General features: G+C 49.3%; 1 protein-coding gene across 1 annotated transcript in view; it reads right to left on the reverse strand.

The window, feature by feature from the left end:
- AHI1 (Abelson helper integration site 1) overlaps positions 1 to 3,044 on the reverse strand; it is a 210,209-nt gene extending 207,165 nt beyond the window's left edge. Inside the window, exon 1 of the mRNA XM_044291599.1 lies at positions 2,931 to 3,044. The gene's annotated coding sequence lies outside the window, so the exon portion shown is untranslated. The remainder of the gene's footprint in view (positions 1 to 2,930) is intronic.
- Between the last annotated feature and the right edge of the window lie 15,618 nt (positions 3,045 to 18,662).

The raw sequence follows: 18,662 nt of genomic DNA on the forward strand, positions 1-18,662 counted from the left end.
TTTGAGGATGCCTGACCTAGAGGATCTGTCTACCTTCACAAGATGCCGCCGCCCAGCGCGTCCCTCCAGCCCGCCCATCTCCTCCGGAATGCGATCAAGCGGACGACTTCTCGCGCATGCGCCGTGCGCGTCTGTATTCGGCGCATGCACAGTGAATGTCCGACCGCTTCCCTGCTCAGACATCTCCACTGCGCCTGCGCCGATGGAGCACTATGACGTCATCGGCGCAGTGGAGGTGTCTGAGCAGGGAAGCGGTCGGACATTCACTGCGCATGCGCCGAATACAGACGCGCACGGCGCATGCGCGAGAAGTCGTCCGCTTGATCGCATTCCGGAGGAGATGGGCGGGCTGGAGGGACGCGCTGGGCGGCGGCATCTTGTGAAGGTAGACCGATCCTCTAGGTGCTAATGACGCCCCCCTAGAGGGTCATTAGCATATCAATATAGGTTCTTTTTTTAGCGAAACGGCTGCCTCAAAAGCTATTATAGCAGGATAGTTTGGCAGAGCAGACACTAGCGGATCGCTGTGAAAGCTAATTATGTGAAACCGAAGTGGTAGAAACCCTTTAAGGAGGGCACTCTGGATGGCACTGAAGCACTAGTACTCTCTGGATGACACTATTATGGGGGGATAATATCTGGATGGCACTGTTAGGGGGGCACTCTGGATGGCACTGAAGCACTAGTACTCTCTGGATGACACTGTTATGGGGGGATAATATCTGGATGGCACTGTTAGGGGGGCACTCTGGATGGCACTGAAGCACTAGTACTCTCTGGATGACACTGTTATGGGGGGATAATATCTGGATGGCACTGTTAGGGGGCACTCTGGATGGCACTGAAGCACTAGTACTCTCTGGATGACACTATTATGGGGGGATAATATCTGGATGGCACTGTTAGGGGAGCACTCTGGAAGGCACTGAAGCACTAGTACTCTCTGGATGACACTGTTATGGGGGGATAATATCTGGATGGCACTGTTAGGGGGGCACTCTGGATGGCACTGAAGCACTAGTACTCTCTGGATGACACTGTTATGGGGGGATAATATCTGGATGGCACTGTTAGGGGAGCACTCTGGAAGGCACTGAAGCACTAGTACTCTCTGGATGACACTGTTATGGGGGGATAATATCTGGATGGCACTGTTAGGGGGCACTCTGGATGGCACTGAAGCACTAGTACTCTCTGGATGACACTGTTATGGGGGGATAATATCTGGATGGCACTGTTAGGGGAGCACTCTGGAAGGCACTGAAGCACTAGTACTCTCTGGATGACACTGTTATGGGGGGATAATATCTGGATGGCACTGTTAGGGGAGCACTCTGGAAGGCACTGAAGCACTAGTACTCTCTGGATGACACTGTTATGGGGGGATAATATCTGGATGGCACTGTTAGGGGGGCACTCTGGATGGCACTGAAGCACTAGTACTCTCTGGATGACACTGTTATGGGGGGATAATATCTGGATGGCACTGTTAGGGGAGCACTCTGGAAGGCACTGAAGCACTAGTACTCTCTGGATGACACTGTTATGGGGGGGATAATATCTGGATGGCACTGTTAGGGGGCACTCTGGATGGCACTGAAGCACTAGTACTCTCTGGATGACACTGTTATGGGGGGATAATATCTGGATGGCACTGTTAGGGGAGCACTCTGGAAGGCACTGAAGCACTAGTACTCTCTGGATGACACTTATGGGGGGATAATATCTGGATGGCACTGTTAGGGGGGCACTCTGGATGGCACTGAAGCACTAGTACTCTCTGGATGACACTGTTATGGGGGGATAATATCTGGATGGCACTGTTAGGGGGCACTCTGGATGGCACTGAAGCACTAGTACTCTCTGGATGACACTGTTATGGGGGGATAATATCTGGATGGCACTGTTAGGGGGGCACTCTGGATGGCACTGAAGCACTAGTACTCTCTGGATGACACTGTTATGGGGGGATAATATCTGGATGGCACTGTTAGGGGAGCACTCTGGAAGGCACTGAAGCACTAGTACTCTCTGGATGACACTGTTATGGGGGGGATAATATCTGGATGGCACTGTTAGGGGAGCACTCTGGAAGGCACTGAAGCACTAGTACTCTCTGGATGACACTGTTATGGGGGGGATAATATCTGGATGGCACTGTTAGGGGGGCACTCTGGATGGCACTGAAGCACTAGTACTCTCTGGATGACACTGTTATGGGGGGATAATATCTGGATGGCACTGTTAGGGGAGCACTCTGGAAGGCACTGAAGCACTAGTACTCTCTGGATGGCACTGTTAGGGGGGCACTCTGGATGGCACTGAAGCACTAGTACTCTCTGGATGACACTGTTATGGGGGGATAATATCTGGATGGCACTGTTAGGGGGGCACTCTGGATGGCACTGAAGCACTAGTACTCTCTGGATGACACTGTTATGGGGGGATAATATCTGGATGGCACTGTTAGGGGGCACTCTGGATGGCACTGAAGCACTAGTACTCTCTGGATGACACTGTTATGGGGGGATAATATCTGGATGGCACTGTTAGGGGAGCACTCTGGAAGGCACTGAAGCACTAGTACTCTCTGGATGACACTGTTATGGGGGGATAATATCTGGATGGCACTGTTAGGGGGGCACTCTGGATGGCACTGAAGCACTAGTACTCTCTGGATGACACTGTTATGGGGGGATAATATCTGGATGGCACTGTTAGGGGAGCACTCTGGAAGGCACTGAAGCACTAGTACTCTCTGGATGACACTGTTATGGGGGGGATAATATCTGGATGGCACTGTTAGGGGGGAACTGCCTGGCTCTGTGTGACACTGTTTACACTGTGGGTGACTTCAGTACAGGGGGCGGAGAGCGGCTGCCGGGCTGTACACTGACAACACAATACAACACGACGGACTGCAGACTCACCTCAGCGACCCGCAGCCATGACAGACGGCAGCCGCCAGCACAATCCACTCTGCCCGCTCTTCCGTTACTTTCCTCACTGCAGCCACAACAGCTCCCCGGTTACGGCCCCGCCCACTGCCGTCACCCGGGCAACCCAGCAGCCAGTCAGGTTGGAGAGGGGTAAGCCAGAAGCCATTGGCAGCGGGACACAGAGTGTGTGGCGCAGCAGAGGAGCGGAAGTGCTGGCTGCAGCCGCCTGGAGATGACAGGGATTGTCAGGATGCTCAAGCACGGCGGTTACTGTGTAGTCACAGAATCATCCTGTGAATACGAGCATAGGGCTTCTAATGTACGCATGCGCGAATGCTGCAACTTTGAATTAAAAAAAAAAGTGTTTGTGGTGTGTCTGCTGCGCCGCTAATACCGCCATGTGTAAATAGAGCCTATTGTATGCAGACATCCCAACCTGCAAAAACTCATTTCAGGGAGGTGCACTTCTCATTTCTGGGAGGTTTTCTATTTTTTTTTCTTTCACAAACTTTTTATTACATTTTCCAAACATATGCAGTATCTGCACACTTTGCTCTATGGTGTGGAGGACTGGGCTCATTACCCTGCCCCAAATTATCATATTTATGTATATGATTAAAGGGATTCTGTCACCACCTATAAGCCCTGTGAGCCAAACATATGCTCATGTCCAGGGTAGCATTCCGATTTCTAAGGTGGCCTTATAAAAGCTATTTGTGGCTTTAGGCTAGGTCTACATGACGACATTTGTCGCGCGACATTTTGTTGCACCAATGTCGCGCGACAATTTTTATAATGGCAGTCTATGGTGTCGCACTGCGACATGCTGCGACTGCGACGCGACAGTCACATAAAATCCATTTGCATGTTGCAGTGCGACACTATAGACTGCCATTATAAAAATTGTCGCGCGACATTGGTGCAACAAAATGTCGCGCGACAAATGTCGTCGTGTAGACCTAGCCTAATTCTGAGGAAAAACAGGTTTTACTAACGTGTCAATCATTGAATTAAGGTGCCCAAGCTGGGGAGGTCTGTGAATGCATGGTGCCCGGCCACACGCATCGCCGTTCGTGCCCAGCACCGCCTTTTATTCCTTAGTGCCTCCTCCCGCTTTGAGATCCCGCGCGTGCGCACAGGCTCAGCATGATATGTCGTTGCGGACTCCTGGCATCGGCTTCTTGCACTGTGCGCACACACACCGAGAAGGGGACACTGCTACAGGTTGCCGGAAAGGTTTACTGCCAGTAAACCTTATCGGGATATATTGTTTCACATGCGGGCGTCAGGGAGCCGCTATATAATAGCGGGAGACTCCCTGAACGTCCGGGAGACTTGAGATCCCTGTGAATGCACCTTTACTCAGGCTTCTTAACACTATCCACAAACTGACAAGCATACAAGAGCAGCAAGCCCCCACCCCCCGTAGGATCCGGTGTAGCGGATGGGAGTGGTAGTGGCCCTGATGTCATGTCGCGTTGTTCCCTGGGGTCCCTTGCAGAGAAAGTCATACCGCTGAAGAATGTGGCCAGAGTTGAACATAACAAAGTCCTATAGGCTACTTTAAGGCCGAATGCACACGGCCGTGAGCGGTCCGTGGAACCGCGGCCTGGATTCCTGCTGAGAGCAGGAGCGCACGGCGTCATGGGCTGCTATGACGCCGTGCGCTCCCTGCTGCCGCCACAGTACAGTAATACACTGGTATGATCTATACCAGTGTATTACTGTACTGCGGCGGCAGCAGGGAGCGCACGGCGTCATAGCAACCCATGACGCCGTGCGCTCCTGCACTCAGCAGGAATCCAGGCCGCGGTTCCACGGACCGCTCACGGCCGTGAACAACGGCCGTGTGCATTCGGCCTAACACTAGGGTTTTTACTGGATCCGGCAGGGATCCATTGCTGATAATACAGTCCTGATCAAAAGTTTAAGACCACTTGAAAAATGGCAAGAAAATCCTATTTAGCATGGCTGGATCTTAACAAGGTTCCAAGTAAAGCTTCAACATGCAACAATAAGAAATGGGAGTGAGACAAAACATTTTTGGAGCATTCAATTTAATGAAAACAACGAATGAACTAAAACAGGCTGTTTTTCAGCTCATCAAAAGGTTAGGACCACACCTCCAAAAAAAAACTAAACCCCCCCAAAACAGAAATCCAACTTCCAAACATGAACTCAACTCAGTAATGAGTAGCTCCGCCGTTATTGTTGATCACTTCAAAAATTCGTTTCGGCATGCTTGATGTAAGCGTTTCCACGAGGTGAGTGGGATCATTTCTCCAAGTGGTGAAGATGGCCGCATGAAGGCCATCTACTGTCTGGAACTGTTGTCCATTTTTGTAAACTTCCCTTGCCATCTGTCACCACCAGACATCTGAGAAGCTCTGACAGACGTTCTACAGAACCTCCTGCTTGAGGTTCCTTTTGTTTTGCTTTCGTTTTCTCATCTTGTTAGCCTCTCTCAGCTGTCATGTAGTTGCACTGATTGCATCCCTTTAAATCCCTTCCCATACTGCATCACTTTGCGGTTTATACAACTTCCTGGAGTGTGTGCATGCTGGATGCTACTACTGAGTCTTCTACAGATAAGCTTGTTCCTTTATTTGTGTTTTCCTGTTTGCTGGATCCTAGGTGACCCTGACTCCCAACGTATTAAGTGTAGGGAGCCGGTGGTCGTGTCCCCTCACTATTATAGGGTGTTCAGGTGTCATACAGTCGAGGAACGAGGATATGCAATAATCTACCATAGAGATTTTTGCATAGGCTGAGCAGTAAGGGAGAGAGCCAGGTCTGTTACAGGGCTTACCCTCTGGTTCCTTAGTTTTGGATCCAGTCATTCGGATCTTCATTTTGTGTCTTCTAGTTTCTGTACACCTTCCGTGACATTATAAACCGCCAAAACCGTCTCAAGCATGGATCCGGTTTCACTTTTGACTGAACACATGCAGGGTCTTTCATTGGAGGTAGCAGATCTCCGTAAAACTGTTTCTCAGTTTCAGGTGACCGGTTCAGCTTGCGTTCATGGAGTTTGTTCTGAGCCTAAGATCTCGCTCCCGGATACGTTCTCTGGGGGTAGTGAGAATTTTGTTAGTTTTAGAGAGGCTTGCAAACTCCATTTTCGCCTACTTCCCCATTCCTCTGGTGATGAGGAGCAGAGGGTGGGGATCATCATCTCGCTGCTCAGGGATAACGCTCAGTCCTGGGCCTTTTCGCTGCCGGTGGGGGCACGGCCCCTCAGTTCAGTGGATGATTTTTTTTTTTAGCCCTGGGTCAGATATATGCTGATCCGGATCGTATTGCTCTGGCTGAGTCTAGACTACATCTTTTATGCCAGGGTAAACAGTCCGCAGAGATATACTGTTCAGAATTTCGGAGATGGGCAGCTGATACTGGTTGGAATGCTGCACTCCAAAGTCAATTTTGCCATAGTCTTTCAGAGGGATTGAAAGATGCATTTGCCTTTCATGAGAGACCTACCTCCTTGGACTCTGCCATGTCTCGGGCCGTTCGTATTGACAGGCGTCTTAGAGAGAGAGGAGAGATCACTCCTTCCTGTCATACTCAGTCCAAGGACAGTGCGGCGGTCTCATTCAGTGCACAGGGGTCTCAGTCGCTCTCAATCCCTTCTAAGCAGGATGGCTCACTAAACATAACCCCACCATTGATTGGCAAGCGAGGCAAATAAATGGTTGGAGTGACTTTTGCAGAGAGAATTGCCTCACGACATCTGTTTCTGAGGTTTCTACTAAGACTGTACCATCTTTTCTCTCTGAATTTTCAGATGTGTTTTCTGAGAGTGGTTTTCAGGACTTGCCCCCTCACAGGGAGTACGATTGCCCTATTAATCTCACCCCAGGCGCCAAGCTGCCTAAATCTCGTTTATACAATCTCTCCCAACCTGAAAGGGTCGCTATGCGTGCTTATATCTCTGAGAGTCTGAGAAAGGGACACATACGACCCTCAAAGTCACCTGTTGCCGCTGGTTTTTTCTTTGTTAAGAAAAAAGATGGTTCTTTAAGACCATGTCTGGATTTCAGGGAGCTAAACAGTATCACAATTCGTGACCCTTATCCGCTTCCTCTGATCCCGGACCTGTTTAACCAGATTGTTGGGGCTAAAGTTTTTTCCAAGTTGGATCTAAGAGGGGCATACAACCTGGTCAGGGTCATAGAAGGAGACGAATGGAAGACGGCCTTCAATACCCCTGAGGGCCATTTTGAGAATTTGGTTATGCCTTTTGGTTTGATGAATTCTCCAGCCGTCTTTCAGCATTTTGTGAACAGCATTTTTTATCATTCAATGGGGAAATTTGTACTAGTGTATCTAGATGACATTTTGATTTTTTTCTCCTGATTTCAAAACTCATAAGGACCACCTACGTCAGGTCTTGCTCATCCTGCCGGAGAATAAATTGTACGCTAAACTGGAAAAATGTGTGTTTGCGGTTCCAGAAATTCAATTTCTGGGGTTTCTTCTCTCCGCTTCTGGTTTTCGCATGGACCCCGAGAAGGTCCGCTCTGTGCTTGAGTGGGAGCTTCCTGAGAATCAGAAGGCGCTGATGCGTTTTTTGGGTTTTGCCAATTATTACAGGAAGTTTATTTTGAATTATTCCTCTGTTGTTAAACCACTCACTGATATGACTAGAAAGGGGGTAGATTTTTCCTCCTGGCCGGTAGAGGCGCGTAAGGCCTTTTCTAGTATCAAGGAGAGTTTTGCTTCTGCTCCCATCTTGGTACAACCTGATATTTCTCTGTCCTTCATAGTTGAGGTGGACGCTTCTGAGGTGGGTGTGGGTGCGGTCTTGTCTCAGGGTCCCTCTCCTGCCAAATGGCGACCGTGTGCCTTTTTCTCGAAGAAACTCTCCTCCGCAGAGAGAAATTACGATGTGGGAGATAGTGAGTTGTTGGCAATCAAGTTAGCTTTTGAGGAATGGCGCCATTGGCTAGAGGGAGCCAGACACCCTATTACCGTGTTTACTGACCATAAGAATCTGGCCTACTTGGAGTCAGCCAAGCGTCTGAACCCGAGACAGGCCAGATGGTCTTTGTTCTTTTCAAGGTTTAAATTTTGTTGTCACGTTCCGCCCTGGGGTTAAGAATGTGAAGGCGGATGCCCTGTCACGGTGTGGTGGTCTCTGCTCTTTATCCTGAATTGGAAGCAGAGGTTCAGGTAGCCCAGTCAGAGGCTCCTGATCTTTGTCTTCCTGGGAGGTTGTTTGTGCCTCTCGCTTTAAGACACAAGATTTTTAAGGAGCACCACGATACTGTCCTTGCTGGGCACCCGGTGGCAAGAGCGACAGTGGATCTCATCACTCGGAGATTCTGGTGGCCGTTGCTTCGTAACTTGGTTGAGGGTTTTGTGGCAGCCTGCGAGACCTGCGCTCGTGCCAAAGTCCCTCATTCACGGCCATCAGGTCCTCTCCTTCCGTTACCCATTCCTTCCCGTCCTTGCACACATCTGTCCATGGACTTCATTACGGACCTGCCTCGTTCCTCGGGGAAGACTGTGATTCTGGTGGTGGTGGACCGTTTTAGCAAAATGGTGCATTTCATTCCTTTTCCTGGCTTGCCCAATGCTAAGACGCTGGCGCAGGCATTTGTTGATCACATTGTCAAATTGCATGGTATTCCTTCAGACATAGTCTCTGATAGGGGCACGCAGTTTGTTTCCAGATTCTGGAAGGCTTTCTGTTCTCGCTTGGGGGTTCGGTTGGCATTCTCTTCTGCTTTCCACCCGCTGTCGAATGGCCAGACAGAGCGCGTCAATCAGAATCTGGAGACATATCTGCGCTGTTTTGTGGCGGAGAATCAGGAGGATTGGTGTTCTTTTTTGTCCCTTGCTGAGTTTGCTTTAAATAACTGTCGTCAGGAGTCCTCTGATAAGTCACCATTTTTTGGTGCATATGGGTTTCATCCGCAGTTTGGCACATTCTCTGGAGAGGGGTCTTCTGGTTTACCTGATGAGGACAGATTCTCCTCGTCTTTGTCATCTATTTGGCAAAAGATTCAGGATAATCTAAACAGCATGAGTGAGAGATATAAGCGTGTGGCGGATAAGAGACGTGTGCCTGGTCCGGACCTGAATGTTAGTGATCTGGTGTGGTTGTCTACTAAGAATATCAAATTGAAGGTTCCCTCCTGGAAGTTGGGTCCTAAGTTTATTGGGCCTTACAAAATCTTGTCCGTCATCAATCCTGTTGCCTACCGTCTTGATCTTCCTCAGACTTGGACGATCCATAATGTTTTTCATAAGTCCTTATTAAAACCTTATGTCCAACCCATTGTACCCTCGTCTTTGCCTCCTCCTCCGATTGTGGTTGATGGTAATCTTGAATTTCAGGTCTCTAGGATTGTGGATTCTCGTGTTGTCCGCGGTTCTCTCCAGTACCTCGTTCATTGGGAGGGTTATGGTCCTGAGGAGAGGATGTGGGTCCCAGTGACAGACATTAAGGCCACTCGTCTCATCAGGGATTTCCATAGGTCCCATCCTGAGAAGGTGGGCTCTGAGTGTCCGGAGTCCACTCGTAGAAGGAGGGGTACTGTCACCACCAGACATCTGAGAAGCTCTGACAGACGTTCTACAGACCCTCCTGCTTGAGGTTCCTTTTGTTTTGCTTTCGTTTTCTCATCTTGTTAGCCTCTCTCAGCTGTCATGTAGTTGCACTGATTGCATCCCTTTAAATCCCTTCCCATACTGCATCACTTTGCGGTTTATACAACTTCCTGGAGTGTGTGCGTGCTGGATGCTACTACTGAGTCTTCTACAGATAAGTTTGTTCATTAATTTGTGTTTTCCTGTGTGCTGGATCCTAGGTGACCCTGACTCCCTCCGTATTAAGTGTAGGGAGACGGTGGTCGTGTCCCCTCACTATTATAGGGTGTTCAGGTGTCATACAGTCGAGGAACGAGGATATGCAATCATCTACCATAGAGATTTTTGCATAGGCTGAGCAGTAAGGGTCTGTTACAGGGCTTACCCTATGGTTCCTTAGTTTTGGATCCAGTCAGTCGGATCTTCATTTTGTGTCTTCTAGTTTCTGTACACCTTCCGTGACACCATCCATCCCGAAGGTTCGCAATTGGATTTAGATCAGGGGAACACGCAAGATGGGCCAAAAGAGTGATGTTAGTCTCCTGGAAGAAGATAAGATAAGATGCCTTTATTGTCACTGTACAATACAATGTACAATACAATGAAATGTTGTTTGGAGCAATCCTAGATGCCATGGACAGGGGAACAAGAACTGACAATTAAACTAAAGCATTACACTAGAAAAAAACAAAACATTGCACTAGAAGGCATTACTATTCACAGTTCACAGCATATATATAGCAAGTGGAAAGTAGGAAGTGCTTATGAGTGTATATATACACTGATTCAGACACCACTGCAGACAAGAGGTAATCATGGGTTCATGAATGCAGCAGTCACTTTCAGTCTGTGGTAGTTTCTATCCTAGGAAGGGGCAACAATCTCCGAGCATTTAGGAGACTGATTGCTTTGGGGTAAAAGCTGTCCTTCAGCCTAGTGGTGCGGGCATGTAGAGCTCTAAGACGCCTACCAGAGGGTAGGGGAGTGAAAAGGCTGTGGCCGGGGTGAGTTGGATCCCCGCAGATAATTTTTGCCCTGTTGCTGAAGCGAGCAGTGAAGATGTCATCCAGTGATGGTAACTGAGTACCATCTGCCAGCCATTCTGATGATGCGCTTGAGGGTCTTCTTGTCCTCAGAAGAGCAGCCGGAGTACCACACTGTAATGCAGTATGTGATAACAGATTCTATGGTGCACCTGTAAAAATTGACAAGCAGCTGTTTTGGGAGATGTGCTTTCTTCAGACTCCTCAGAAAATAAAGCCTCTGAAGGCCTTTTTTGGTAATTTCAGGTCCTGACTAATATGAACTCCCAAGAATCTGAAACTTTGAACTATCTCCACATTTCCACCATTAATGCTAATGGGATGGTGTCCATTTTGTTTCTTCTTCCTAAAATCCAGAATTAGCTCCTTTGTTTTCTTGGTATTGAGTATGAGGTTGTTTTTCTTACTCCATCTCTCTAGGTTCTCAACCTCTTTCCTATAGGCTGTTTCATCATTGTTGGAGATTAGGCCTATCACGGTCGTGTCATCTGCAAATTTTAAAATGGTATTGGTATTGTGAATAGGTTTACAGTCATTTGTGAAGAGGGAGTAAAGGAGAGGGCTCAACACACAGCCTTGCGGTACCCCAGTGTTTAGTGTTAAGGATGAAGAAAACTACTTGCCCATGCGTATGATTTGTGGTCTTGTCTTGTCCTGCGGGCATTGTGTACTGTAGCGTTGTCCTATGGAAAAACCCAGTCGTTACTGATGGGCAAAATACGGACCCCTTTACCTTAGTGTCCCTGTCAATGATCTCGGTAGTAAGCTTGGATTAAGTCTTTGTACTGGTGCCAGGAGTGTGAATAAGAATGACAGACATGTGCCTTGTTCCAATTCACTCTAGTTTAATTGCAGGGGAGCAACAGTTGATATAGGAGGGGTGGAACTTTCTTTACATCCAATCATATGTTAGCATTTATCACAACCTATAGTATGCATACACATGAGCTCTGCATTAACAAAATAGATGACTCATAGTAACAACATTTGACCAATCAGGTATGGACACATAGGCTACCATGCATCAGAGCTATGATGACCCTATAAGGTGAAACTGTTCAAACCAACAGGAATGTTTGGGTATCTTGAAACCACTCAGGAAGTTTCTCACATTCCAAAGGGGAAGGGAGCTCTTGAAACAGTTGTACTGGTCAGATGTAATCCATAATACACGTTTACTTAGAAAGACAAAATGGAGTTACCTATATCCCATCAGTTACCACACAGACGAGGGCCCTCAGTCATGAGGAATGCTCTCTGCAACATCTGGACATAGCCCTCGGCCGTTTGACGCCACTGCACTTCCTGAAGCTCCATTGTTCCACTGAAGGAAAAAGCACCCCAGACCATTATGGTGCCCCCTCCACTGAGGCGCGTAGAAAACATCTTAGGTGGGATCTGCTTGTCATGCCAGTAACGTTGGAAACCATCACGACCATCAAGGTTAAATGTTTTCTTATCAGAGAATAAAACTTTCTTCCATCTTTGAATGTCCCATGTTTGGTGCTCTCTTGCAAAGTCCCAACGAGCAGTTCTGTGGGGTTCAAGGAGACAAGGTCTTTGAAGACGTTTTTTGTTTTTGAAGCCCTTTAGTCTCAGATGCCGTCTGATGGTTATGGGGCTGCAGTCAAGACCAGTAAAGGGCCTTAATTTGGGTCGAGGATCGTCCAGTGTCTTGACGGACAGCCAATTGAATCATCCAGCTCAGTGCTGATGAAATTGTTTGGGGTCTTCCACTTTACTTTTTTGTTCCATAACCCTCAGGATCATGTAAGAAATGACTGTCTTACTGCGTCCCACCTCAGCAGCAATGGCGCTCTGTGAGAGACCCTGCTTATGCAGTTCAACAACCCGACCACGTTCAAAAAGAGTTTTTTTTACTTTACCATCACAACGTGTGACTACCTGACAGAAAATGGCAATGAATACACATCTTTGCACAGATTTGGCCTTTTAAAGGCATGTGGTCCTAAACTTTTGATCAGCTGAAAAACAGCCTGTTTCAGTTTAATCGTTATTTTCAATTAATTGAATGCTCAAAAAATGTTTTGTCTCACTCCCATTTCTTCTTGTTGCATGTTGAAGCTCTACTTGGAACCTTGTTAAGATCCAACAATCTAAAATATGATTTTTTTTGCCATTTTTCAAGTGGTCTTACACTTTTGATCAGGACTGTACAACCTACTACAGTGTTTGAGAATTCGACACATACGGAACAGTTTTCTATTAAGAGCTATATCAACTGCAACAGTGTGGGTGTTATTTACCTCATCAAGTGCACCAGTTGCGATGTTATGTATGTGGAGAGTACCTGCAGACAATTTAAGGCCAGGCTGTGGGAGTATCTGAATTATGTTGCCAACCCCTTGGCAACAGGTATCTCCAGTGTTGCTAGTCACTTCATTAAAGAACATAATAGAAATGTGGCCAGCTTGAGTGCTTGTGCCATTGAGGGGGTTATCCCCCCCCCCCCAGAGGGGGTGACATCAGGAATAAGATCCTATTGCGGGAAGCCTTCTGGATCTATAGATTAGATACTCTGTATCAGAAGGGCCTCAATATGCATAGGGAACTCATGTATTGTTATCAATAGAAGGTTGAGAAATGATATTGCAGCATACTCAAATTATACTATATTTTATTTAAGATAGCAACAGTCTGGTCATCATTATGTTAATTAGGTATGTCTGAGTGATAGGATAATTTTTCCATTCTAAGCCACCATAGATGCAGAGGGGGGATTTAACCATTATGACAATGGATTCGGATTGTGTTCACACTGACTATCGTTACGTTTTTTTTTCCCCTTCTCCGCAGGATTGGTTTTGTTTTTAATTATTCCTCCGCCTTTAAATTGCTCAGGTGATAACCCAGATATTACAAGGAGTTGCGGCAGGAATATTTTTATTTTATTATGTGTTTTACAGGCTGGAAATAGCAGTGTTTGTGACGCATGGTGATGGGTGTATTGTTTGTGGAAGGCTCGCCCCCGAGGGGAGGTTTAGATCTTCCTACCCACCCCCATGATTGAGGGTGGGGTCTTTTTATACCCCAGGGTACGAGCACTCCACCAGGTTATGATTAAGAACTGAACAGTTCGAAACATGTTAACCAGCCACGGTGGTGGGTGAAGTGCACACTGGATGTATCCATATTATGAATCAGAATAAAGTAGAAGCAACCCTTTTGAAACTTTAGATGCTGGAACTCTTTTCTTCTGTATGTTACATAGAGGACTGGTCCGGTCTTGTTTTGTGCATCCTCATTTATGGTGAGCTATAAATTGCAACTTTCTTACTTTACAGGTTATATAATCTTTTGGGCCCTGAAAGACAAGCCCAGAAGGACTATATTTCCGAGAATCTTGCTAAAGCACATACCAGACCCTCTTCTTCACCCGTTGATGCAGGGTTCTTCTTTGTGAAGAAGAAAGATGGGCGCCTGTGTCCTTGACTATATTTTCGTGAACTACATCGGATAACTATCCAAGATCCCTATCCTCTTCCTCTCATTCCCGACCTTTTTAATCAGACTGCTGGTTCAAAATGGTTTTCCCAAATGGATTTAAGGGGAGTCTACAATCTGATTTGAATTAAAGAGGGGGATGGGTGGAATACAGCATTTAACACTCCTGAGCATTATGAAAACCTGGTCATGCCATTTGGCCTGACTAATGCTCCTGCTGTCTTTCAACACTTTGTCAACAATATCTTTTGTCATCTTGTCGGCAGATTTGTGGTGATATATGATATATCTTGACGATATTTTGATCTATTCACCCGATCTGGAGACACACAAGGTACATGTCAGGCAGGTGTTGCATATTTTACGGACGAATACGTTTTATATGCTAAATTGGAGAAATGTGTATTTGCCGTACAGAAGGTACAATTCCTGGGGTATCTGCTATTAGCTGCGGGGTTCCGTATGGATCCAGAAAAGGTCAGCGCGATCCTAGAATGGGATCTTCCTGAGAATCTAAAAGCACTGCAGCGTTTTTTGGGTTTTGCCAATGTCTATAGAAATTTCATTCAGAACTATTCTGCATTTGTCAAACCCCTTACGGACATGACAAAGAAGGGGACTGATTTTTCTAAATGGTCTGACGCTGCTAAACTGGCTTTTTCCTCCCTGAAGTTTCACCTCGGCACCCATACTGGTCCAGTCTGATATTTCTCAACCTTTTATTGTGGAGGTTAATGCATTGTAGGTGGGGGAGGTCAGAAGAAAAGAACAAAGGTACCGTTACAATCCTGTATAGGTGTGCTGCAGAGCCATGTAAGCACTGTATATGGCCAGATGGAGGTGACAGACTCCCTTTAAGTTAAAGGTTCCATCTTGGAAATTAGGTCCTAGGTTTATCAGTCCTTATAAAGTAGTAGCCATCATGAACCCTGTGGCATTTCGCCTGGAGCTGCTTCAAACTTTGAAAATTCATAATGTATTTCATAAATCATTGCTCAAAAAGTATGTTGCACCTCCGGAACCATCACTGTTGCCGCCCCCTCCAATTATTGTCGATGGAAATTTGGAGTTTGAGGTGGCAAGAATTGTTGATTCTCATTTTTTTGGTTGCTCCCTTCAATATCTGGTGCATTGGAGGGGTTACAGTCCGGAAAAAAGAATGTGGGTGCCAGCGTCGGAAGTTAACACCAGCAGGTTAATTCATTCTTTCCACATTTCTTATCCGGGGAGACCTGGTCCTGAGTGTCTGGTGGCCCCTCACAGAAAGGGGGGTACTGTCACAAGGGTGTCACGACCCTGTTGTGCCTGGGGTCCGAGGGTTGCAGCGGGAAGCTACTCGCTCGGTTTCAAGAGATTGCTCCATGACCTAGTGGTGGGAATGGATTCCGGCCCAGGTTTCCCTGCTTAGGTTTGAAATCCTTTTTGTCCCATTTAGGAATCTGTAGCTTTTCCTTTCAGTTGTTCTCTGTCAGCCACTCCCAGCTACTATATATTCTTTCTTTTCTGCTTCCCTTGTTGCCAGATATATACCTTCTTTCCAGATCTTCTATTCTGACCTCTGGTGGAGTTGGAGTTGCTGTGAAGCTGTCGGAACTGGTGCTTTTCGGATCTCCGGTTCTCTCCTGTTTGTTGTCTCCCTTAGGGAATTGTTTGTGGTTCTTGTGTTGTTTGTCTTTTCCTTGTTGTTACCCTAAGTGTCAGTGGTGAGGACTAGTGCTCCCACCACCCTACTCACTATCTAAGGCTTATTTCAAGGTAAGCCAGGGACAAGGCACGTGATCGGCGTATAGGTTATAAGCCTGTCTAGGGACGTCAGGGCAGCCAAGTGGGTATAAAAGAGAGAGAAAGTTTTGAGGGTTAGACGGATCTGTTGGAAGGGATTCCACTAGATCTGAAAAACTTGAGGCGCCTTGGGTTTGTAGGAGTGGCAGTGGCGTACATATAGAGGTCGCAGGGGTCACAGTTGCGACCGGGCCCGCCCGGCCCGGCACTCCAGGGGGGCCCGGCCTCCTGCGGACCTCTGGCCCCGCCCCCTGCTGCAGCTGCGCCTGACTGTCCGAACTCCGATTCATAATTAAGTAGTTCCCTTCCCCTCCTCCCTCCCTCCTCCCTGCCTTGCGGTCAACTCAGCGCTGCCGGCCCGTGAACTCCCGCGAGACCTGTGCGAGACCTGCACAGGAGTTCGCACAGGTCTCGCGTGAGGAACTTACGGGAACTCAGACGGGATCCGGAAGGAGTGAGAGAGGACCGTGAGTCAAGAGCCGACCGACCAACACCAGAAGAAGAAGAACTGAAGACAGTTCCCCTGCCCTGCTGCCAGCCGGTAACTCGAGGTAAGTAAGTAAAAGGGGGGGGGAGAGACGCGGACCCGGACCCTCACGCCACCAGACCCTGGCAGCACGGACCGGCCCCTGCTAGCCCGCAACAGCACAGACGGAGGCTGGGGCCCCCACCCCGCCCCAGGCATCCACCCCTGGCTTGGGCGCAAGTTCTCAACTCATCTCTGGGCCAGAGACTGGGGGGGGGGGGGTGCGGCGCAACTCTTTGGCAGCAGGAAAAGCCCCCGGGCATCCCCCCCCCTGGCAGATAACTGGGGGGGGGGGGGCGCAACTCTTTAGCAGCAGGAAAAGCCCCCAGGCATCCCCCCTGGCAGATAACTGGGGGGGGGGCGCAACTCTTTAGCAGCAGGAAAAGCCCCCAGGCATCCCCCCCTGGCAGATAACTGGGGGGGGCAACTCTTTGGCAGCAGGAAAAGCCCCCAGGCATCCCCCCCCCCGGCAGATAACTGGGGGGGGCGCAACTCTTTGGCAGCAGGAAAAGCCCCCAGGCATCCCCCCCTGGCAGATAACTGGGGGGGGCAACTCTTTGGCAGCAGGAAAAGCCCTCAGGCATCCCCCCCCGGTAGATAACTGGGGGGGGGGGGCGCAACTCTTTGGCAGCAGGAAAAGCCCCCTGGCAGATAACTGGGGGGGGGGGGCAACTCTTTGGCAGCAGGAAAAGCCCCCAGGCATCCCCCCCTGGCAGATAACTGGGGGGGGGGGCAACTCTTTGGCAGCAGGAAAAGCCCCCAGGCACCCCCCCTGGCAGATAACTGGGGGGGGGGGGCAACTCTTTGGCAGCAGGAAAAGCCCCCAGGCATCCCCCCCTGGCAGATAACTGGGGGGGGGGGGCGCAACTCTTTGGCAGCAGGAAAAGCCCCCTGGCAGATAACTGTGGGGGGGGCAACTCTTTGGCAGCAGGAAAAGCCCCCAGGCATCCCCCCCTGGAAGATAACTGGGGGGGGGGCAACTCTTTGGCAGCAGGAAAAGCCCCCAGGCACCCCCCCTGGCAGATAACTGGGGGGGGGGCAACTCTTTGGCAGCAGGAAAAGCCCCCAGGCATCCCCCCTGGCAGATAACTGGGGGGGGGGGGGCGCAACTCTTTGCCAGCAGGAAAAGCCCCCAGGCATCCCCCCTGGCAGATAACGGGGGGGGGGGGGGGCTCAGGCACACAGAGGGTTTACAGTCACTGGTACTCGTCTCTGGCAGGAAAAGCCCGCAACAGGGCACACTGAGTCTGACTGTAAACCCTCCCCTGGTCATCTGCCAGGGGGGATGCCTGGGGGCCTCAGTGCGCCCTGTTGCGGGCTTTTCCTGCCAGAAACGAGTACCAGTGACTGTAAACCCTCTATGTGCCTGTGCCAGGGGGGATGCCTGGGGGCTTTTCCTGCTGCCAAAGAGTTGCGCCCCCCCCCCCCCCCCGTTATCTGCCAGGGGGGATGCCTGGGGGCTTTTCCTGCTGCCAAAGAGTTGCCCCCCCCCAGTCATCTGCCAGGGGGGGGGATGCCTGGGGGGCTGGGGGCCTCAGTGTGCCTTGTTGCTGCAGGCTTTTTCTGCCAGAGAGGAGTGCCAGTGACTGTAATCCCCCCCCCCCTGGTCATCTGCCTTGCTTTGATGGGATTGCCAGATTGGGGCCTGGGCTGACCTGAGATCATCTGAGGGGGTCTTTGCTTTCAAAGACCCCCTCGGATGATCAGGTCAGCCCAGGCCCCAATCTGGCAGTCCCATCAATAAATTCAGGCTGCCCCCCAGGGCCCCACTGCTGCAGGTCATTGTTCTCAGCAGCAGGCCAGGGCCCCCTACTGCTGCTGAGAACAATGGCCTGCAGCAGTGGGCCCTGGGGCCAGCCTGAATTTATTGATGGGATTGCCAGATTTGGGCCTAGGCTGATCTGAGGTCTGATGGGGATTGAGGTAGCTGATATGAGGTCTATTTGCAAAGAGACTCACTGAGGCCAGCAGCAGCCATTTTAGTCAGATTACAGCTACTCTGCAGCTTTGTCTCTAATCTGACTGTAATGGCTGCTGCTGTATTCAGTCTCTCTGCCACTGCTGCTTTTAGGATGGCCAGACGTCCGGTTTTAGGCCTGACAGTCTGGTTTTTAGACTCCTGGTCCGACGCAAGGCCAGGACGGACGGCCATAATAAGTCCCCCTTTTTTGTTGTTAAAGATGATGGGACGGCGGGTCTGGCTTAGGCATAGTCACTGCTCGTCTGCCACTGCCCCCTTGCCTGACTCTATACTACAGTCACTCACCCCACCTCATTCTCTCTCTCTGCCAGACATTTCTGCCAGCCTGAAAC

Source organism: Bufo gargarizans, chromosome 4 (assembly GCF_014858855.1).
Source record: "Bufo gargarizans isolate SCDJY-AF-19 chromosome 4, ASM1485885v1, whole genome shotgun sequence".
NCBI classification, from domain to species: Eukaryota; Metazoa; Chordata; class Amphibia; order Anura; family Bufonidae; genus Bufo; species Bufo gargarizans.